Here is a 25,254-nt window from a genome sequence, read left to right as displayed (position 1 = left end):
TACACATAGCTGAGAGTTATCAAAATTTAAACTCATACATCAGCTTTTATTACTTATTTTTAGAATCAATAGATGTCTTATGAGCACCAATTATGGAATATGGAAAGAACTAAGGAAGGCACTGTCAAAAGTACATAAATAAGGTATGTCCTGCACTCAAAAGAGTTCCCAAACTATTAAAAGAAGGAAAAGATAAATCATTTGACAAATTAATGACTGATGAAAAAAAACAAAAGAATATTTTTTATCAACATTTGGTATTTGGCACAAAATTAATAGCCAAAAGAGATTCATAAAAGGCTAATGGTTTGAGTTGAAAGGACTAATGTGGATCAATATTGGCATGATGCATATGAGAAGATATTTATGGAGGAGGAGCAATTTAGGCAAGGTTCAGTGGGGATAGTTTAACTGTATAAAATGATAAATTATGCAAATAGGGGATAATAGAAACTAATAATTTACATTCCTTAACATTTATTCATCAATCAATAAATTATTGACTAGAATTGAACATAAATCAGCTGATGAAAACAAAAGGCCAAGAAAAACTTTATTCTTTAAAGAGAGTAAAGCCAAACAGAAGAGATCAAAGAAATACACCTGGCAAAGTCACACAAATAGAATCAGAGATAACAATTACATAAAAATCTGTGCATTAGTACAGAACTTGTAATGTTAGTATTAGAGTTAATGGCATGGTTAATCCAGATGAGGTTTTGTTATATAGATGATAGAGAAATTTTATATTAAGATTTTACTTGAAATATTTACATCAAATTTTTCTCAAGATTGGACTATTTGGTATCTAGTTTTAAATTCCTTAGAGCCAGATTCTTACAACATGATTGTTGCTTCATTATCTTTTTCTTAAGAGTGAAGAATTTATCATCACTTTTTTTTGTGTATGAGTTCTCATAAAGCCTTTGTTTCACAGAAAATATATTATGGCATGAGACCCTTTATGTTCTCTGCTTCAAGCATTCTAATTGTTATTCAAGGGTCTCTTTAACATTCTGTATAATGAAGGAGAGTATTACTCTTTAATCATTGCTTGATGGATTACAATCAGCATGTCTAGACAAAGTGAGTTCATGTTTTTCTCCCAGGAAAATTAGCAAGCAACAATTATGCAGCTTGTCCACTTTTTATACAAGGAATCTCAGTAGCTCAAGCTCTTAGAAGATGACAAATCGATTGATAATAATCTTCTGTTTAAATGGCTTCAAGGCATCCTGTTCGCATGTATACAGTTGCTACTACCAATGAGGCTGCTTTAGATTTCTTTTAGTCTTTTGCCTTTTTCTACTTATAAGAAGAATTCTTCATGTTTAAGGACCTGGGGAATTATCTATTTATGCTAAATGAACTACTCCTTTAAGAAATGGTTAGTTTTCTTCCCAACTCTTAGCTTGAGTAATGTATTTATTTTAAGACAAACCAAAGTCATTGGGGGAAAAAAAAGTAGTAAAAGAATGTTATTCATAGTGCACTTATAAAGCGTTTTGGATCTTATCTAAAAGGCATTTCAATTTCAGTTATTCCTTCTTTTTCTTCCATGTGATTAAGATGCATCTTTTAATTCTAGGACAGTATATGTGTCTATTTTCTGTTTTCCCTGATACTCAAGAACTCATAAGATCTAAGAAAAGAAACAACCCATAAAAAATATTGTGACATGGATATCTTAATTGTGGCTATTAATTTCATTGTGGCTACCACAGAAGCCACAATTAAAATATCAGTGTCAAAAATATCTCCAACTAGAACACCGAGAAGGAACTTTATTAAGGAGATGGCATTTCAAGTGACCTATGAAGAAGGAGTAGTTTTAACCAGGTAAATAAAAGTTAGAAGGGCATACCTGAAGACAATGCCAAAGAAAGCAAAGCCAGAAGGAGACTTCAAACATTGACCTATTCAGAAGGGATATATTCTGTAGTTCCTGCTCAATAAAAAGCTTAGAATTTGTGCTCTAAGTATAGGGAAGCCAACAAAGGTTTCTAGAAACTGGGTGATAAGGAAAGATATGCACAGAAATAAGATGAAAAGCAGATAGAATAGTCAGTGGTAACTACATACATACCAATATCTTAACTTTCATGAAGAGATCATAATGTTTTTGTCATGATTACAATCTTTTTCTTAATGACTACAATCTTGATATCTTTTTATAGTCTTTTCATCTTGATTTTCACATACAAAATACAGGGCTTGAAATAAACTGAAAAAAAAATCATTCAGCCCAAATACCTTTATCTTCCAGATAAAGAAACTGAATAATAAACCAAAAAAAAAAATACTGCCTTAAAATATCTACCATTTATTTAACTTGTGAATTTGTGAGTCAGTGGTTCTGATCTGAATGCTGATCTACATTCAGTTCACCCTGGCTCCATGATCAGCTGCCAAGATGGATGGAGCTGGTTGGTCTAAGAACAAGCAGCCAGAACCGCAGCTCAGCTGCAATCCACATGGCCTTTTCACAGATCAGCACTCAAGCTTGTGGCTGGGTTCAAAGAGCAAGAGGACATGTGCAAGGCCTCCTGGGGCCCACACTTGAAACCAGTTCAACTATGTTTATCCTATTCTATTGGTCAAAACAGGTGACATGTCCAGCTTAGATATAAAGGGTCATCGTCTGGATAGAAAACACACAGAATTATTGCCTTCTTCATCAAGCTACCTGCCTAGCAGAAGCTTAATGACCACCAGTGCTATTTTTTATTTCTATGCAACTTATGTCAATCTATGCCTTGACAAAACCAGAAATTAACTTTCTCAGTTGGAATTGAGTTATAACTCTCCATCTTTTTCTCTATCGGTTATTTTAATAATCCATATCCCTCTTTTTATACAACCTTTAAAACAAACACATATAAATAGCAAATAGTATTGTTTTCATTGGCTCCTTATGCACAACTATTAAATATTATTCAGCTTATACAGAGGTTTTCAGAAGAAAACACAACATTACTAAACATTCTCTGTGTTTTGTCCAAGCCTGGCTAAATAATTTGTGCATGCTGAAATCTCATCTCAACAGAGGAGAAGAAAAATCTTTAGATCTCTGTCACCACCCAAATGCAGCCCTCTGGTTTCCAAGGGTGTTCATTTGTGAATGCAAGAAAAGACCTAAAAATAGGAATGTAAATGTATTCTTCTTTTTTTTCCCCCTAAACAGATTTGGACCACTTTAGTGTATTTTTGGAAAACTTTGTTCACTTCATCTTCTTGGCATTTCATTATACTTTACGATCACAAAGTCAACTCTCCTGCAACAAAGCGAAACATGGCTCTTTGAAATAAATGTTGTCATTAACAAGCCATGCCAGGCTCAGTGACAGATTTGCAGCTGTAATGAATAACATTTCCCGAAAAGTTCTTCTGTCTGACAGAAAAGCTGTGACATTACTGCAGGCAACAGTGTTGAAAACTAAAAGATTGATTGATGCAAGTGGATAATTGAAACCTCAGTACTGTCACATGTGCATCAACCTAACAACCAGACTACTACTCTAAGATAATATTTATCATGATACAGCCTCTCTACGAATAAAAACCACATGTTGAAAAACGTAGACTATATCCCATTAAACATGATTTAGAGGGTGCCATTGTAGATGAGACCATCAACAGCAATCAATTACTCAGTTCCTAAACCTACTCTAAAATTCACATTTTAGTTGAAAATTAGTTTCTGCAAAGAAATCCAGTCAAAGTCAGACTTTAATTCTCTTTTTAATAGCAGAATGGATGCTGCATTTTTAGTTCATATTTAATTAACCTTAAAGTAGACCAGTATGTCAGTGACTGAATCTCAAACACTAAGCAGCATCAGAACTTTGCTGAAGTTTTCTTGGAATTATAAAGCTCCATGGTATTTCGTTGTCTATTCATTTTTACCAGATTGTCACCTGAATATTTGTAGCCCCACACTTATACAGAGAATATATAGAATACATATGTTTTAAGAGAGATAAATTAGAGAAATATAGAAGGTATGTTTTTGACGATGTTAATTATTTCCACATTTGATAGTTTAGAGAAAGAAATCGCAGAATTTAGAGAGACAAAGCTTGTAACACATGAATTACCTCTTCACATGGAGAAGGCAGTCACCCTAAAGTTAGGTTACAACTTTTCCAGTAAATTTGAAGTCCTTGTAAATTCATATCACCCTTCTAAATGTAAATTTCCAAATATATAAAAGGATTAGAATCATCATGGGGATGACTAACTTATCCTGGCTTGCCCAGAAGTTTCCTAGTTATATAATTGAAATCCCTAAATCTGAAGATACACCTCAGTCCCAGAAAACAGGGATGGTTGATATTCTAGTAGTCACTAACACATTGGGCTTCATGAGTTCTTTTAAGAAAGCAATGAGAAGTATGCACCCTTCCTTCGAAACACTATGTACATACTCACAAAATAGTCCCTAACATTTCAGAAGGTCATTGGCCCATTTATGAAATCACAACTAATGACTCATCTACTAGATTATATCCAGCTCTTTCCAATTGATATAGTATTTATACTAGATTATATCCAGCTCTTTCCAGTTAATACAGTATTTATATAAATGAGAGACTCTTTTGTGCTGACATAAAGTTGGTATTGTATTGTATAAATAGGAGGATGAAAAGAATAAGGGCTTTATAATTCCAATAACACACAGAACAAGGAAAGTGACATTTTTTTCCAGTGAGCATGGCAGAAAAACAAAAGGACAAAACAGAATAAAAATGGCCCTTAAAATATTTTTAATCAAATTTGCCTCCTAGGTTTTGTTGTAGCATTAATGTCAAACATCTTCCAAACATTCTCACTCCATCTCTCATTCCTGTTACACTGGCCATCAGTGTCTGCATTGTATAAAATCTTTTCTCCATTGCTTCATTCAGTGGTGCTACTTTTTTGCATTTGTTATACTGTAGATTTTCTCCAAGATGTTATATGCTTACATGCTCTATCCTTTTTATGTAGATTTTTTTCTAGCATCTTCTAGGCCACACTTCTTTAGGTCTCTTTTCTTTTGATATAACAAGATCTGCAAGAACATTCAGAATTCTGCAAAGGTTGAATTGGCACTGCTGCCTAAAAGTTTGGATTAAGTATATGGTTTTCTTAATTTTTTATTAAAAGCATGATTTTAAGTCTTTCTTTGGATATCCCCTTTACCACAGCACAAAGTTGACATTAAATCCAAAATTCTTAGGCACCCAAGGCCTGTCTTTCATCTCACATTGTTCTACCTTGTTCTACAGTGATGTAGAAGAGGGTTGGGTAAAACAGGTAAGTCATAAATCCCAAATTCAGGGGTATTTACTTATTCTCCTACTCTGATTCTGCCTTTCTCATATGTTCCTTCTTTAAATACTCCATGGTATTTGACTTTCAATTCCTATGTAGTTCATTCCTTTAATGAATAATTATTGAGCACTAGTCCTGCATCAGGTATTACTATAGAGAAAATAGAAAGAAAAAAAAATTCTGTTTTTACAGACCTGTTCCTTATTTCAGGAAAGACAATAAACAGTGCACATGATAAAGAAATAAATTATATAACAGTTTTAGATGATTAAAGGTATTGTGAAAAAATAGAGAAGAGAGATTAGTAATGTCAGGAAGGTAAATTTCAATTTTAAATTAAATAAATGATTTAATTACATGAGCAGTTAAACTTTGAACAAGAAGGACATGAGGACATTGGTTTTGGGGGGACTGGCTTACTTCACTTACCATGATAGTCTCCAGATCCATCCATTTGCTGGCAAATGTCATAAAGCCATTCTTTTTTATGGCTGAGTCATACTCCATTTTGCACATATACCATATTTTCTTTACCCATTTATCTATTAAAGGGCAACTAGGTTGATTCCATAGCTTAGCTATTGTGAATTGAGCAGCTATAATTACTGATGTGACTACATCACTGTAATATGCTGATTTTAACTCCTTTGTGTATATACTGAGGAGTAGGATAACTAGATCAAATGGTGGTTCCATTACAAGTTTTTTGAGGAATCTTCACATTGCTTTCCAGCATGGTTGCACCAATTTACCATCCCACCAGCAATGTATAAGTGAACCTTTTCTCCCACATTCTCACCAACATTTATTATTACTTGCATTCTTGATGAATGTCAAAAGGGATGTCAGTGTGTAGTGTCTGCTGTCTTTTGGAGTTTAGAACTCGAGAAGACACACATGGTGTGTTCTCAGAGAGAAGGATGGCTATCTAAGCAACTTTTCTTCTTTATCTTTCTTTCTTTCTTTCTTTTTTGTTTGTTTTGTTTTGTATTGTTTTCAAAACTAGTTTTCACAATCTCATCTAGCAGAGCATGTATTTCTCACAGTTGGGCAGTAACTGCATCTGAGCATGTATTGTCCTAGATGGCACCAATCCTTTCCAGGCCCCCACGCTTCCCAGTATGTGGCCTATCCTACCCAACCCACTTCATATCCAACAGACTCAGATATGGTGCCTCACACACTGAAGATCTTGGGGGACAGCCCACCTTCCCCACTCCTCTCTTTCACCCATACATTCTTAGCTTCTCTTCTATGCCTTCATTTAGAAATTAATCAGTTTTTAAACTAAATCTCATTTGTCTAGGTCACGGAAGTAGGAGATTTTTTTTTATCTTTGCATACTTTTTCATGATGTTTCATACTTATTTATTGAATAAAGATGTGAAAAATGAAATCCAAAACAGCTAGGAAAACTATCTCAGGCCAAGCCGACAGTTAAGAGCAAAGCCAGAACTAACTAGAAGGTAAAACAACATGGAATCACTAAATCAGTAAAAGTAATACCTATGCCTTATCATTTCAGTAGATACAGGATGAATTGCTCTGCCAACAGAAATTGTGTCTATATAGTAAAATATACTACTAAAATAAGCATAGCAATTATTGATATCATTCACAGAAAGTTATTTAATAAAAAGCACCTACCATAGTGCCAGGGGAATGCCAAGTTTTCAGAAAGAAGGCCTTTATGTCTTCTCTAATCTAATATACCCTTGAATTATTCCTAATAAGAGACCAGTGATTTGCAATCCCCCACTCAATGTTCTTGAGAAAATAGTAGGTCAATATATTAATAGTCTTTATCCTAATAGCAGGATATTTTGAAATAGTATGTAACTTTTCAGCCTAGAGTTGAAGCTGTATATTTTAGGTTCTGTATTAACACTTCTGGGCATACATGTAATGAAACATCCTGCTTCTTATCCTGGTGCCTGGTGGGATAATCCCCATCTCTGCAAAGTCCAGAATTTTGGGGCCGTGTTCACTGACTGTGTGTCTGAAATCTGTTCCTTATTTGCTTTCTTTTTGCTTTTCATTACTAGAGATCTTGCTCTGCCCCTTGACTTTGACAGGAATTTCTGGAACAACCTTATTCTAAATCTCCATTTTTATCTTTGAAGTTGCTATAAAATTTACTGTTCCAGAAGATGTCTCTTGATTCTCAGTTCATGGCATGGGCTAAGCTGAATGTGCTGGACCCCTGCTTTGATCACTCCCTGGTTATCAGCCCTCCCCTCAGAGTTTAGGGGCATTAACTCCTGTTAGTGCTTGACTCACTCTCTCTCTCTGTTTGTTACAACCCAGCCACCCATGGTGAATCACAGCTTCCTGTCTGCTGTTTCTACTTTATAAACTTTTCCAGTTTTTCTTAATGAAGAGCTTCATCCTTCAAGCCCAGCATTCCTTCCCAGGTCATAATGTAAATTTCTCAGATAGGCAAACAAATCTAAGTCTGATTAATTTAATAAAAAAAATAATATATTGGATGGTGGAAGCTGACTCACACAAATTGAAAAAGGAAATTGAGCAATAGCTTTTGAATAAAGAGGAAGGAGATAGCTTCTGGTATCTGAGATCTGGAATGGGTTATCTCTTTAAGTAAGCACCATCAGCGTTTCAGAATGAAAGTTAGATATTGCCTCCCAACCTTCAAAGTTATCTGTACTCTAATCCTGAAGTCCACAGCAAAAGGAATTGGCAGATGTGACAAAGAGTGTGAAACTTTATGGGGGAGGGGATTGTCTAAGATATTCTAGCAGGACACCTGAGTTTTTTGACTGAATTAGAAAAAACATGTGACGATGGAGATGGAAGAAGAGTCAGAGGGATGTGATGTTGGTGTCATTGAAGATGAAGAAAAAGATTAGAAACCAAGTAGTTCAAGCTAACTCTGGAAGCTGTAAGGGGTGAGGGAATGTGATGCACCCCTTGACCCCCAGGAAAGAACCCTGATACTGAATTCTGGTGTCTACCTACTAAGGCTTGGGGTATCCTTCTGACTTCAAAATACTAAGCTAATTAACATGTGCTGTCTCAAACCACTAAATTTGGAGTAATGTTTCACAGCATCTTAGAAAACTAATACAATTAGCTTCAGGAGGATTTCTCTAAAATTAAAAAATAATAATAGTAATTAAAAATTAATCTACCTTCTATACAAAAGAAAAAAGAAAAACAGGAAAGGGAGGGAGAGAGGAAGACTGAGCCTATTCATAATTTTGAAGGCAATATAAATCACAGCTGAATGCTTTGCTATGAACCATTTATGGCATATATGGAAACACCGCCTACTTGTCTATACTGTCACCTTTTTGACACAGCAGATATTACGGTGCTTAAAATGTCTGTGTAGATTGGAATTATTTACGACACAATAAGCTCTGAGAAAAGAGCTACAGCTTAGGGCTCTAGAGTTTTAAAGTGAAACAATATTCCCTTTAGCTAGTATCTCTCTCTTCAGAGAAACAGTTCCTGACTTCCTTGTTGGGTCTGATGAATCCGGAGCACAGGCCATGATGGTATGTCCCAGCTGTCCATGAATGGAGGTCTGTATGGGCCAGGCCTGAACAGGCTTTCCAAGCTCAATAAGGAACACAAGCAAGTAGTTGCCACAGCTAGTAATTGTATAGAAGTGCAGTCACCCACTGTCGAAGTCATCTGTGGTACTTGGAGAGTACGCTCTGTGAGTTGACAAGCATGAAAACCTATCACCTTAGTTTTTTAGGTAATTCTGGAAAAAAAAAAAAAACAACTGTTGGTATAAAGCAGAACTTCATTGCAGTGAGGTTGATGCCTCACTTTGGAGCTGTTCTGAAAATCCATGGACAAAGCAGCATGATAGAGCATTGGTGACAAGATGTGAAGAAGGAATATGCAGAGTTTGAGATATTTGTATCCCATGTGAAGGTGTAATCAAAAGGCTGGCCCTGCCAAAAGGCTTGTAAATGAGGAAACAATAGCTTGTCTCTGAGTTTCAGATCACTCTTATTCCCAAATAGTCTAGGATTTTCCCAAGGGTCTCATGAAAATGGAGGATGTGTGCATGATGAAATATTTGTCATGGGTTTAGTACCATGGTATTAACTGAAGCTAATCTGACTTTGTTTTTAACAGAAGAATGTTCCAGAAGCATCAAGGAGCCATGAACCATCAAATTTTGAAAGGTTACAAAACTACTCATGTACTTATTATACTGCACCCCTTTATAATGAAAAGAAGTAGCTATTTTTCTTCCATAGGACATACACACATATTCCACAGTATAACTTGTTATCTTGCCCCCCATCTATGGACTTCCTAAACACCTTACATATCCTAATAGTATCTTGGACATTGTGACTGTTAACCAAGAAACTTATTTATAATAAAAATCAAGGCAATTAGTTAATTTCCCACAGATTCTCTGCTGTTGCTTTATATATATATATATATATATATATATATATATATATATATTTTATAGTTGTAGCTGGACAGAATACCTTTATTTTATTTATTTACTTTTACATGGTGCTGAGGATTGAACCCAGGGCCTCGCACGTGCTGGGTGAGTGCTCTGCCACTGAGCCACAACCCCAGCCCTGCTATTGCTTTTTAATATGTTATCACTATCATGAACCAACCCCTCCAATAAGAAATAACTATGGAGCCAGCAGCAACATTCATGAGAATATATATGACTCCATAGCAAATAAATGTTGTTTCTTCTAAAACTAGAATGTATAGGTCAAGAAACAAGGGGAGAAGGTAGGGAAAAAACCCTTGTCAAGTAGTTATCTGATAATTCTCATGGTTTTTCAACAGTGCAGAACCCTCAGAGACAAACATGAGCAATATGACAATCTGGGGAAAAGAACCAAAAGATGTTCCTGTGCTGCAGGCTGGACGGCGGGGGCCGCGTGAGCCTTGGCTCTGCTTCTGCCCGCTGCTGTTTTCACCTGCTGCCTTCCTGCTGGGCGCTTTCGCGGGTCGCTGTCAGTGCACGCCGGCTTGCGATGCTGCAATCCGGCTGAGCACAAAAACACAAGCCAGATGGAACTGAAACAAAGTTTTATTTTGTGAGAGGCCGTGTGCGTCCCCCTAACAAGCCGGTCCACACACACCCACACACGTGTGTCCCTACCGGACACGGGGGGCTCCACTTCCCCCGGAACACCCTCCTACCATCCTTCCCCAACCAATGGGAACTCTCCAGGAGTCTTGTAACTTGAGTCCCCAAATGGGCCTAAATGAACAGTAGGAGCCCAATTTCCATATGAATGTAATACTTTGCAGTGGCTCCTAGCATCTGCCCCCTTCTGTTTAATTAAGCAATGGCAATGTGGCTAGGGACCGTGCCTGGTAGGTTGTCCAATTTAACATGTGGTTCTTACCCGTCATGGGAGAACTGACTTTTACACGTCAGTTTCCTGTCTTAGGTTGAATCCACTGTAATCAGATCAACCCGTCACTGACTACCGGTCTAGCATAGCCATGCTTGTGGATAGGCCTAAGCACCAGTGGGGGGGTGAGGTTCTTGCCTCACCTCTGTTGGCCCCCAAATTTAACCTTGGTGCCAGTGGGGGGGTGAGGTTCTTGCCTCACCTCTGTTGGCCCCCAAGTTTTAGACCATCACTAGTAGAAGGGAGGAAGATACAGAAATGCCACGACACCAAGCCAATTGACGGCTCCTTAGGAAGAACAGTAACACTGGTGACACAGCAGCTAAGATATTTCAGCACTACCATAATTCACTGTATCAACAAATAGAGCACAATGCATACAGGTGATACATAGTCCAGGCAAGTTGTGTAAGCAGTTCAAAGTGGAGGAGTCTATCAATATGTCCATTTCCTCCCAAAGTAAATTAAGTCCTTGATTGAGCAGTTCAAAGTGGAGGAGTCTGTCAATATGTCCATTTTCTCCCAAAGTAAATTAAGTCCTTGATTGAGGATACTTATTGAGTTATATTGATTGATGTATCAGTTTATATAGTTTACTGTGATAGCTATCATAGAAGTTGTAGTTTGGTTTTATCTTAGTCTTCGCCGGCATTGGGATGGAGATGGGAATTCTGGCCATGGTGCTAAAGAGACATTATCTTGAACAGAATTGTTAAATATAATGAAAAGGAAAGGTGAAAGTAAACAAACAGATCTGTTAACCACCTTTAAAAGCAAAATTTATAACAGCTGTTTACCTAATTTAAATTAAACCATATAAGTCACGTGATTTTTTTTTTTTTTTTGGATCCATTTATATCTATTTATACATGAGCGCTCCTTATAAATGAAATATGGACATACACACATACAGACATACAACACAAAACAGTGCATACATAACATAGAACATATAAGACAATAGTAAATAAAGGCCTTGTAGCTATACCTAGGTGAAATCTCCATTGCAATGTTTAAAAACTTTACAGTTAAAAAAAAATAAAACACAGTCAAAAAATAAAACTGATCAGAAAAACATTAACCTAGGTTTGTATGAGCTCAAAAAGAAAGAGAAAATAAATAAATAAATAAAATAGAACCTTATGATGTGGGAAAAATGTAATAATAAAATAGATATTGAAAAAGGCACCGTGGTAAATCACTGTTGTAGATGTAAGAATAGCCAAGCTGGAGCTCTGGATATCAGCTGTTATGGATTTGAGTCAAATCATCTTCTTTTTCTGTAGAAATTGTTTTAGTTAATCTCTCTGGAATCCAAATTGGTTGCTGTTCCTCCTGTGGAAAAACACAGACGGAGCCCCGACTCCAGACTATTACTGGGTCCGGACCTTTCCATTGTCCTGTTAGAATATCTTTCCAAAGTACCTTAGGCTTATGTACATTTTTCGGATACATATGTCTTTCCGCAGCACTAAGTCCTGATGAATCCAAATTTAGAAAGTTTAGAGTAAAAAGGGTTATTTTAAGTTTATCTTTGGGGGATATATACCCTTTTCCAATTCCTTCCTTTTGTTTTAATAAGTACATTTTAATAGTTTGATGAGCTCTTTCAACTATGCCTTGACCCTGTGGATTGTATGGGATTCCTGTTATATGAGTAATGCCAAATGATGAGCAAAATTGTTTAAAAGAGTTAGACGTATAACCAGGAGCGTTATCAGTTTTTAACTGTTTAGGAACACCCACAGTGGCAAAATTTTGTAAGCAATGAGCTATAACATCTTTAGTTTTTTCTCCGGCATGAAGGGAGCCCATTAAAAATCCAGAAGAAGTATCAACTGTAACATGTAAATATTTTAATTTTCCAAATTCTGGCAAGTGTGTAACGTCCATCTGCCAAATATGGTTAGGTATCAGTCCTCTAGGATTGACTCCAAGATTAACTTGTGGTAAAAATGTCACACAATTTTGACATTGTTTTATTATATGTCTGGCTTGTTCCTTAGTTATTTTAAAACGTTTTTGTAAGGTATTAGCATTGACATGGAACCTTTTATGAAAATTTATAGCTTCTTCTATTGTGGAGAAAATATGTATGTCATGTGTAGATTTATCTGCTAGTTCATTACCCAAACTAAGGGCTCCAGGCAACCCTGTATGTGCCCTGATATGTCCAATAAAGAATGGATCTTTTCTGTCCCAGATTAGAGTTTGTATAGCAGAAAACAAAGAGAAAACAGTAGAGGAAGGAGAAATCCTACCAGCATCTTCAAGGGATGCTATAGCATTAACTACATACTGGCTATCAGAGAATAAATTAAATACAGAATCTTTGAACATCATAAAAGCTTGTAATACTGCATTGAGCTCTACCTTTTGAGCTGATTGTTTGGGTACTAAAAATGTAAAAGTTTGATCAGGGGTAACTACCGCTGCTGTACCATTGTTTGACCCATCAGTGAATATATTTGGAGCATTCATGATAGGGTTTTTTTTTGTCATTTTAGGAAAAACTACAGGATGCTTAGACCAAAAGGACAACAAGGGATTAGATGGCAAGTGATTATCAAATGAGACACTAGATTTACACATGATTATTGCCCAAGTATTTAACTCATTAGCTAACTCATCAATTTGATCCATAGTATATGGAGTAATAATTTTATTGGGAGAAATCCCAAACACTCCCTTCGCTGCTTTTATCCCTTTGAGTATTAATTGTCCTACAGCCTCAGGATATCTAGTAAGAATAGTATTAGGGGAATACGATAAATGTATCCACAATAATGGACCTTCTTGCCAAAATACTCCTGTAGGAATATTTTTTGTTGGTAGTACAATAAATAATAAAGGCAAACTTATATCAATTCTATCCAAATGCATATTTTCCATATATGTTTCAATGATTTTTAATGCCTTTCTTGCTTCAGGCGTTAACATGCGGGGTGAATTTGGATCTGATGGACCTTTTAGGATATCAAATAAGGGTCCTAATTCTCCTGTTGGTATGCCTAGGTAAGGCCTTATCCAGTTTATGTCTCCCAATAATTTTTGAAAGTCATTAAGTGATTTGAGTTGATCTACTCGTATTTGAATTTTTGGTGGACGGACCATGGTTGAGGATAATAAAACTCCTAAATAATTAATTGGAAAATTTAATTGTACTTTATCTATTGCTATGTCTAGATTATAATTTTTTAGTAAGTTTGTAAGTGTGGCATAACATTCTAGCAATGTGTTCTTATCTTTATGTGCTAATAACACATCATCCATATAGTGAAATATTTGTAGTTCAGGATTTTGATTTCTAAGTGGCTGGATTGCTTTATTAACATAAATTTGACACATAGTCGGGCTGTTCGCCATCCCCTGGGGTAAAACTTTCCACTCATATCTCTGATCAGGACCTTCATGATTTAGTGCAGGGATAGTAAATGCAAAATGTGGACTATCCTCGGGATGAATTGGAATTGAAAAGAAACAATCCTTAATATCTATAGTTAACACATGCCAGGTTTTTGGTAAAGCAGACAATTGGGGAATCCCTGATTGAGCAGGTCCCATAATAACCATCTCATTATTAATGGCTCTTAAATCTTGTAATAATCTCCATTTACCAGATTTCTTTTTAATGACAAAAATGGGAGTATTATGGGGAGATACGGAAGGTTGTAAATGTCCTTCCGCTAATTGTTGTTTGACCAGATCGTGGGCTACTTGTATCTTTTCTTTAGTCAGGGGCCACTGAGGAACCCACACTGGTCTTTCTGATTTCCATGTAATTTTGATTGTCTCAGTGGCCCTTTTTGAAAACCCAATCCATGTTTATTTATTTCTTGATCTATTTGAATTGGTGCTATCATATCTTGATCTTGTTTCCTTAATCCTTTTTCTTTTCTAAAGCCTTGTTTAGCCCTACTAGTGGGCGCGTTAGAATTGACGTTATTTGTTAATGTCAATCCTAATTGATCTAGGACATCCCGTCCCCATAAATTTATGGGAAGATGGTCCAATACATAAGGCTGTATAGTTCCTTCACATCCTTCAGGATCCCTCCAATCTAATACCATAGCACTTCTATGGGGGTTAGTTGCCACTCCTAGGCCTCGAAGCGTTTGAGTGGCTTGTTGCAATGGCCAGTGCTTTGGCCATTCCTGACGAGATATGATGCTGAGGTCAGCACCTGTGTCCAGCAGCCCATTAAAATCATGTCCTTGAATATTTAATTTTAGCATTGGGCGAGAATCTAAATTTAAAGAAAGCATAGCCCAATCTACACCTGTGGAGCCTAATCCCTTGGAACCTCTTTCTACATTACAACTGGAAAATTCATCATGTAGGCTGGGTATTATTAATAACTGTGCTATTCTATCTCCTGATGAAATTACGGATATACCTCTTGGAGAACTGGCTATAATTTTTATTTCACCCTCATAATCGGGATCAATTACCCCAGGACTTATCATAAGTCCTTTTAGTGTAGAAGAACTGCGTCCTAATAATAAGCCTACTGTTCCTTGGGGAAGAGGTCCTTTTATTCCTGTGGGAATGATTTGAACTCCCATCTCTGGAGTTAATACTGCTCTGGCAGAGGCACAGATGTCCAACCCTGCGCTCCCTCTAGTTTGTCTGATGAGGGATCTGATGGATAGTGCGTCCTGGGCACTACCTTGATGGTGCTGCTGGGTTCCTCCATTGCCCCGTATATTTGTGGCTTTGGGCCCCGGGGCATTGGGCCCTCCAATTCGTTTTTTGACAACGGGGCCTGATACCTTTCTCCACGATATTGTGGGTAGACACTTGGTCTTTGTCCATTTTTTGATAACGGAATACCCTCTATGGTGGTTTGAGAACGGCATTCATTAGCCCAATGTCTCCCTCTATGGCATCGTGGGCAAATACCCGGGATTCTACTCCTTTGATACCTAGCTTTGTTAAACCCTCCTCCTATGGGGCAATTTCTTTTAAAATGTCCTTTCTGATTGCAATTATAGCATGTTTTTGGTTTGGTATCTAAAGCCTGTTTTACTTCAGCTGCCATGACTTGTCCTTGTTCATCAATGTCGCTACATAATTTAATATATGTGTTTAAATCTCCATGTTTCCACGGTCTAATGACCTCTTTGCAGCAACGATTTGCTTGGTCATAAGCCAGTTGTTTTATAAATGGCATTGCCTGTTCTGTATTTTCAAATGTCTTAGAGGCTGTTTCAATAAGTCTAGCTACAAAGTCAGCGTAGGGCTCATTAACTCCTTGTGTTATCTTAGATAGTTGACCTTGTAAATCCCCTTGTCCCTTCAAAGTTTTCCATGCCTTAATTGCATTCATAGTGATCTGAGCGTATACGCCAGGATCATATCTAATCTGTTGCCTCTGACCCTCATAAGGTCCTTTCCCCAATAGCATTTGAGAATCTCTTTCAGGATAACCTGCTGCTGCATTTCGCCTAGCTGTCTCCCTGCAAAATTCCTCATTGGCAATTTTCCATAATAAATATTGTCCTCCATTTAGCACAGAGTGACACACGCTAGCCCAATCTTCTGGTGTTAAGTCCCAGCTGGTAATAGATTCGACCATTCTGACAGTAAAGGGAGCGGCAGGTCCGTAGGTTTGTACAGCTTCCTTTAATTGCTTTACTATTTTGAAATCTAAGGCACGGTAAACTCGTTCCCTTTCTTCTCCCCGCTCAACTACAGGGCATGCTAACTTTTGGGGTCCTGCCTCAGGATTCTGTTCATCACCTATGGAAACTGAGGGCTGCTCAGCTACAGGTGAAGCTGTTGGTTGAATTACGCCCTCTGGTGATGGAACGGAGTTAGTACTAGCCTCCCTATCTGAGGGTCGTTTTTTCCCTAAGCTTGCCTTCTTCAATTTTTCTTCTGTCTGACTAGCTTGAGGGACCTTTTGTTTTGCTTGACCTAATAAGTTTTCTGCCATAGCCTGGACCTCTAACAATTTACTTAACAGTCTTTCGGTTTGTTTTTTACTAGATTCTAATCTACTATAAAGGTAACGTAACCCAATAAGGTAGGATAGAAGAAAGCCAAAACAGAATGAAACAGAAACGGAGAGGAGAAAAATGATTATATCAATTTTTTCTTTCTCAGGGCCGAATAACTTAAAACCTTGAGCCAACCATTTTTCCCAATTCGCCTGAAAAAATTGTAAGGCTAGAGAGCCTGAAATAAAAGCAGAATAAATCAAAACAAAAATACCCATTCTGTCGCCTTTCCTTAGGGGCGAGCGATATCACTCACCTATAAATTTTGGGCGTTCCCCGTACAAGGGCCACCAAAATGCTGCAGGCTGGACGGCGGGGGCCGCGTGAGCCTTGGCTCTGCTTCTGCCCGCTGCTGTTTTCACCTGCTGCCTTCCTGCTGGGCGCTTTCGCGGGTCGCTGTCAGTGCACGCCGGCTTGCGATGCTGCAATCCGGCTGAGCACAAAAACACAAGCCAGATGGAACTGAAACAAAGTTTTATTTTGTGAGAGGCCGTGTGCGTCCCCCTAACAAGCCGGTCCACACACACCCACACACGTGTGTCCCTACCGGACACGGGGGGCTCCACTTCCCCCGGAACACCCTCCTACCATCCTTCCCCAACCAATGGGAACTCTCCAGGAGTCTTGTAACTTGAGTCCCCAAATGGGCCTAAATGAACAGTAGGAGCCCAATTTCCATATGAATGTAATACTTTGCAGTGGCTCCTAGCATTCCTGGAAATCAAGTAGAACCTTGACTATGAAATGGAGGAGTAAAGATTTAGCAATGACTTCATGACTGTTGTTAAAAAAAAAAAAATGCCTTTAGAAAAAAAAATTTTTGAATAAATACATGAGACTAATTTGTTTCAATTAGAAATTTTTGTATGTTTTTATTATAGATATATACTTATAATATGGGGCATTTTTGACATCTTTGTAGGCATGTTTTCACTATGAGAGGACAAGGTCTGGGCTGCAGGGCACATTCGTTGCCTCTCACACTGGCAACATCGCTTCAGTTTTTTGTCTGGGAAGACATCCTTCTCCTGCCGCTGCAAGATGTCTAGAGAGCGCCCAGGGCAGTGCTCTGCCCTTCCCTGGACAAAGAGAACACAAAGGAGCCAGATGAAACAATCAGACTTGGAAGACACTGAACATTTGTAGCTGAAACAGAATGTCACAGAGTTGGAAAATGTCTGAACATCATTCATTTTACTGCCCAAACTCTGAAAAGGCTGCATATCTGTTTCTCCTCCTTAAATTCCCAAAGCTACCTGGTTCTAATCCTTCTCCAGCCTGGACTGTAAGCTTTTCCTTCAGTAACATAAGCTATTTCTTGTCTGGATAATTCCTTTAAAATGAGAAAATCGAGTTGATTTTGGTACATACTTTTCTAATGTACACTAATTGACACATTTCTCAAATGTTCACTTCAGCTGTGCATAGAAAAGAGTCTGTTTACATTAGAATAAATCAGACATAACTTTCCTATACATGAATATACCACAGTGAATCTCACCATGATATGTATCTACAAGAAATTAATTAATAACTATGAGTAAATGGCAGAAAGATCAGCAGAGAGAAGGGAGCAGGGGGAGGTGAAGGGACAAGAAGGAGAGGTACTAGGAACTGAATTACAATAAGATATATTTAATGCTTGTAAAATTATGTCAAAATGGATTTCACTGTTATGTTATGTAAAAAGAACCGATAAAAAGTTACTATTTTGCATTTTAAAAAGTCTGTGTTATTCATTACCCAGGTAGTTTAGTTTGTGTTTGCTTGCTGGGTTTTTTTGTTTGTTTGTTTGGTTGGTTGGTTGTTGCTTTGTTGTTTTTGTTGTTGTTTTGTTTGCCCAGAGCTGAGGATTAAACCCAGGAAATGCTGGTGAGCATTCTCAGCCCAGCCGTAGGACCTGTTCTTGATGAAGAGTGCTCATCCTGGAGTTTACTACAGCAGTCCACACCTGGGAAATATCTAACCATATGGGAAACACCTCTGGACCTTATCAGCCTCAATTTGATGGGATTCTCTGTGTCTCTTGAGGAGCCTTGCTTCATTTGTACTATCTTTGACACTAACCTTGCTCCTTTTTAAAGGGATATTCATCTCTTTCATAAACTATTCAAAATTACACTTAATTGGTTTTCCACCTCCCTGTGTTGTGAGATTCCTCTTCCTCCTTCAGATAATTCTTTGTCCCTAATGCACTTGTGCTGTGTGAGTGGCAGCTCATCTTGGCATGGCTGTCACTCTCAGGACACAGCAGCACCTCTACTGCCACATATCTAAAATATGAAACTGAACAGCTTCAGTTCTGGAAACCCAACCTGCATTATTTACTAGAAAGGACCTTAACTGTTTTACCACTAGAATCCTTTTTACTGGTGCACTAGTTTATATCTATCAAAAATATTCAAATTTGTAGTAAGTTCTCATTTCAAGGCTCCTTGCTCATTAGTGGGGTTTAGGTGTCTTTGCTGACCCAGTGTGTTTTGGTCAACTGTGACCCGAAGATCTGATGAAAACAATTAGAGAAGGAAAAGTTTATTTGGCTCATGGTTTCATAGGTCTCAACCCATAAATCTCAGTACATAGATGGCTGACTCCATAGTTCTGGGCCTGAGGTGAGGCAAAATATCACAGATGCAGAAAGGAGGAAGGCAGCTTAGGACACGGCAACAAGGAAGCATAGAGAGCTCCACTTATCAGGGACAAAATGTAAGCCCCAAAGATATGCCCCCAGTGTCCCACCTCCTCCAGCCACTCCCCACCTGCCTCCAGTTACCACCCAGTTAATGCATATCAGTGAGTTAATGCACTGATTAGGTTAATATCCTCATAACCCAATCATTTCACCTCTAAAAATTCTTGCATTGTCTCACACATGAGCTTTTCAGGGACACCACATATCCAAACTGTAACACAATGTTGTCCGGTTGATCTCCCTATTCCAAGCATCCAAAGATATTGAGTGACTTGGGGATTTTACTCCTTGTTTTAACTGCCTAATTGTTAAAGGTATCATTCTGGCTTCTACCCCTTGATCAAAGATCATCTTCAGATCCATCTTGAATATCAATAAACAAAGAGAACTGGTAGCACTGTATGCATGACATAAGAAGTCCCCATGCTTAATAGAATCTTGACTTTGGACATGTAGATCAGAAAAGGACATAACTGGATCTTAAGATGATCTAAGCACTACAAACATTATGTTTATAAGTCAAAATAAAAGTGAAACACACCCTACAAAATCAAAGTTAAAATCTTATTTTCCACATTGATTATTTTGACTCTGTTTTCATATATAAAGTGTAAAATTATTTCCCAAAATTGTTTTGATGTTTCCACTTTGTTGACAGCAAATGCATGTATTTAGCTCATCATTAGAGTCCACCTTTCCTCCGAAAATTGTACAGTTTAGTTAAGTCTTTCAGATACCTCCATGATGATTTTTTTTGCTAAAAGTTTTCCTTAACAACTTACTTTTCAATTTTCTCCTTTGTTTGGAATAGAGCCAATCAGAAATTTTATAAATTTGTATATGAGATAGCTGTTTATTACTAAGAAATTTTTCCCAGAACACCTACAATGATGCTATCTGTTCTGGATGGGAAATGCTCTTCTTAATGATGCTCATATTCTGAATGTCTACTTACAGGAAAAGAAATGAGAATTGGATGAGTCACCTCTATGGACACTGATTTGGGGAGTAATAATGTGGCTGAATGTGTTAGCTATATTCAGGGTGAACTTCCTTTTCTTTCTTAGATCAAAGGAAAAACATATCTCTCATTAGCTCTGACTCAATCCCTTCTTCAAAATTCCTAAATATAATACAGTCCACACACACAAAAAAATTTCCTAATAAAATACCACCTATTTTCACAGTAATACCATACCCAGTTTACTCTGGTAATTTCATACATGTACGGAGAGAAGATCTCCTGATGTTGGACACCTACATTCCTACTATTAAGAAGAGTCCTTTTGCTTCTCTATCAGTGACTATAGTTGTGAATCATCCCATAGTGCTCCTCATCACTCACTACTTTCTCTCTCTTCCCTTCCTCTGAAGCAGGAAGAAAGGGGTGGCCAAGCTCCTAGCCAAACTCTCCTCTCTCCAGTAGATATCACTTTGCTATAACAGATGTCACAGACTTCTCAACTGCACATGGTGTCAGTTCACACAGAGTGGTCTATGGGACAGAGCATGTAATGTAAAGCTCTGATACTTAACACATCTATAATCAATATGGAAAGCAATCCACTAAGAAAGTCATTCATATTAATCCACAATGTACAAATCAGTCAAAGGCATTTATGAAGGAGTTATCAGACCTTATTTGCAAGGAAACATCTGCAAGGAAACTTGTGCATAATATATCATTTCTGTTATAAGTATTGTATTTATAAATAAGAAGAAATCAAGTTTCAATATCAGACATACCGTCACTGGTAACAAGACCTTTCTCCCAGAAAACTCTCAGTATAGCTCACACCTAGGTTACCTGTGTGAGTGTCAACAAACTAATGAAAGACTTTGGGGGGCTGAGGCTGGGGCTCAGTGGTAGCTAACTTGACTGGCATGTGTGAGGCACCAGGTTCGATTCTCAGCACCACATATAAATAAATAAAAATAAAGATTCATCAACAACTAAAAAAATATTTTAAAAAAAGACTTGGGGTTCTAGGTTTCTCTAAATAATCACTTCCTACAGGTCCATAGATCAGGGCCACATCTCTCTGCTCAAGTTAGAGACTGTTTGTGGTAAGCCTTTATCTGAGAAAGAATCTTGGTATCAGGATATAATCAAGAATCAAAACATGATGTCTGATTTTTGATGTTACACTCATAGTGACCAGTGAACCCCTTACATCCAATATTTATTATAACTGGAAGAGGGTGTGGTGGAATATTTTGCAATATTACCTTACTGCAGAAGAATGGCTATTCCTAGCCAAGGGGAAATAAAATGGGATGAATCTAGATTTTAAGAGGAATTATCTATCCTGGGTTATCCACATAGGATGTTGGTAATCACGTGTCATTATGAAAAAGAAGAAAAGTGAGTTTTGACATGGACAGAGAAGAGCAGGATCCAATGTGACCACAGAAGCAGGAACTAAAATGATGCAGCCATAAGTCCAGGAATACTGAGGCAGCCACCAGAAACTGGAAGAGAAAGGGAACTGAGTCTCTCCAAGAGCCTCAAAGGAAGCCCAGTCCTGCCAACACCTTAGTTTCAAACTTCTAGCCTCCAGCACTGTGAGGAAAAACTTCTGTTGTTTTAAGTCACCAAGCTTTTGTGATTTGTTACATTTGCCAGAGGAAACCAACCCAGGAGATAGCAATCCTTTTATTTATTTATTTATTTTAGACTGGTGCTAATAGCTTGTTCAGAGATATTTTGTTCTTCAAAAGCATTAGAAAAGACATTTAACCAGAGACAGTTGCAACATTACCCCTCAAGGTAATCAAAGGCTCTCATTTTTTGAAAAGACTTCTCAACACACAGTTGCCATCACACAATTACCTCATCCCAAGAAGCCAGCACATCTAAACTGCTCACCATACCTCAAGGAGCAATGACATGCTGAAGCACCTCCCAAACTGAAAAACTCATATGGATTGAGTTTTTTGTTCTTTCTTTTCTTCCCTGCTAATAGAAACACCTTAAGTAAAACAACATCACCAGCTTTCTACTTCACAGGCAAATAGAGCCTCAACTTGGAGTAAATCATGTTCTTTTTAGGCTTAGATCCTTTTCCTATCTTTAGAAATATGCATCCATTCCAACTGTGGAAATTTTCTAAAGCAACCACAATAAGCAATGCCTGAGGTATAATCCCATTAACTAAGGGCCTCTCGTGCTGATGCATTTAATCTTTGATTTCTGATAAACAGACTCTCCATAATTCCTTCCTGCAAGGTCACAGAAAATCTGTCTCTGAATGTTGTTTCTCCCCTTTCAAGCAGCACATATTCTACCCAAGAATAAAGAACACAGCTCCCACCCCCATTATGTAAATCCTTCTCTGGCACTCTATACATTTTTCAAGGTCAGAGAATGTCCAATATCAAAACTGTTGGTATTTGCAGGCTGGCCCGCCCTCCCCTACCACAACCTACATGCTCACATACATTAGGAAGTTCCTCCTGATCTTCCTGGATTGTATCTGACTGTACACATTAGCTTATGAGACAGACATATGTAGGTTGGTCAAATACTGCACATTGTCAAAATAAAGGGCATGGCATGTGAAATAGATTAGAGTGCATCCCCTCAGGACACATTTTCTTGTATGTGCAGAATCTATGCAAAACCCCACACTAGTGTGCCCATTCCATCAAAGCTTCAGAGGTCAAGACCAAAAGTTCAAGAAAATTAATAGCATATTATCAAAATGTTAGATCTTACATGCTTTGAGTTTTCTGAAGGACAAGGACTCTCTTAAGAACTAATCCAGAGCCTGACCAAAAATGATTGGGTCTTATAAAGAACTTAATAAGGATGGCTTCTGGGAAATAACAAGCTTTAAACATCAAATAAAATAAGATATTGTGGATTAGGGTCCTAGAAGCGGGTATATGGGTTCATGATTATTAAAAAAAAAAAAACTCAAGATAAGAAAGAAAATAGGAAAAAATAACAATTATATAAGGAAAAACTAAAACCCCTATTTTTATGGCATTATCTTCTATGAATTTAGAAGAGTACTTTTCCAATCTTACTATTCATACAAATCATCTGGGGAACTTGTTTAAATTCAGATTTGATTCTATTTATCTGAAGTTGAACCTAAGAGTCTGAATTTCCAATCAGCTCTCAAGAGATGCCTACTGCTGATCTGAGAACCACACAGCAAAGCTTCATGGCCTGCATGAAGGTTTGAAATAGTGTACTGCCTTTTTCCAGTTCATTTTGACAACACATATGCTGCTCTTGAGTCTTGATGAGTTTAGTGCACTCAACTACATGCTGATCTGTAAGAAGAGTAATATTGAAAGCTGATTCCTTGGGCCATCTGTCACTGTAGATTCCCAATTATGATGTACTGTTTCCATTAGAAGTTATGTTACAAGATCTCCGTGACAGAGCATATCTTTACCACAAGCACTTCAGATAGAGCATTAATCTCTAGGATATATAAAGCACTCAAAAACCTTAACACCCAAAAAAGAAAAAGAAAAAAAGAAACCAATCAATAAATGGGCCAAGAAACTGAACAGACACTTTTCAGAAGAGGATATACAATCAATTAACAAACATATGAAAAAATGTTCAACTTCTCTAGCAATTAGAGAAATGCAAATCAAAACTACTCTAAGATTTCATCTCACTCCAGTCAGAATGGCAGCTATCAAGAAAACAAACAATAAGGGTTGGCGAGGATGGTGGGGAAGCGTTGGTGGGGGAAAAAGGCACACTTATACAGTGCTAGTGGAACTGCAAATTGGTGCAGCCAATATGGAAAGCAGTATGGAGATTCCTTGGAATGGAACCACCACTTGACCCAGCTATCTCATGTCTTGGTCTATACCCAAAGGACTTAAAAACAGCATACTACACAAACACATATCAATGTTTATAGCAGCACAATTCACAATAGCTAACCTGTGGAACCAACCCAGTAGATGAATGGATAGGGAAACTTTAGTATATATATACAATAGAACATTACTCAGCATTAAAAGAAAAGAAAATCATGGCATTTGCAGGTAAGTGGATGAAGTTGGAGAATATAATGCTAACTAAGTGAAGCAAGCCAATCTCCAAAATCCAAAGGCCAAGTTTTCTTTGATATGAGGATAGTTAGCCTTAGCTGACTCATAATGGCAGTGGGGGTGAGGGAGGGCATGGAAGGAATGGAAGAACTTTAGATAGGGCAAAGGGGAGCGAAGGGAAAAGAGTGGGAAAGAGTTTAGGAATGATGGTGGAATGAGTTAGACAACATTATCTTAATTACATGTATGAAGACATGAATGGTGTAAAAATTATTTGCGTACAACAGTGACTTGAAAAATTGTGCTCTATTTGTATAATACGAAATGAATTGCATTCTGTCATCATGTATAACAAATGAGAATGAATAAATAATTTTTAAGAAAAGATCTCTATCATCATAGAGACTTGTACCTTAAGGTAAATGTTTGATGAGGTAGCAATGTATCTAAAAGATTAATACTGGCCATAAGGAATCAACATGGGTTAATAACAACTAAAAGAAGAGGAACCTTATAGTGTTTCTAAAAAGTAGCCATTGCAGTACCTTGACCAATGAATGTACTGTTCTTTGAAGAGTTAATTTCATCAAAGCATTGACTGGAAGCTGTATGTTACAGGTAAATAAGGGAAAGAAACTAGAACTAATTTGGATTCCAAAAATAGAAACATTTTATAAGGGTTTATTAAATAGTATGCTAGTCAGCATATGTCTCCAGATTCCCCATTCTTCTGTGGAAAGGGGTCAAGAAACTTTAATCAAAAACCATGTTGAACAGATATTTCTTGATCATGTCACAATCAAAAAGCTTTTCTTTATGATTATATGTCAAACCA

The sequence above is a fragment of the Ictidomys tridecemlineatus genome, chromosome 8 (genome assembly GCF_052094955.1).
Source record: "Ictidomys tridecemlineatus isolate mIctTri1 chromosome 8, mIctTri1.hap1, whole genome shotgun sequence".
NCBI lineage: Eukaryota > Metazoa > Chordata > Mammalia > Rodentia > Sciuridae > Ictidomys > Ictidomys tridecemlineatus.
Note: the sequence above shows the minus strand (reverse complement) of the source record.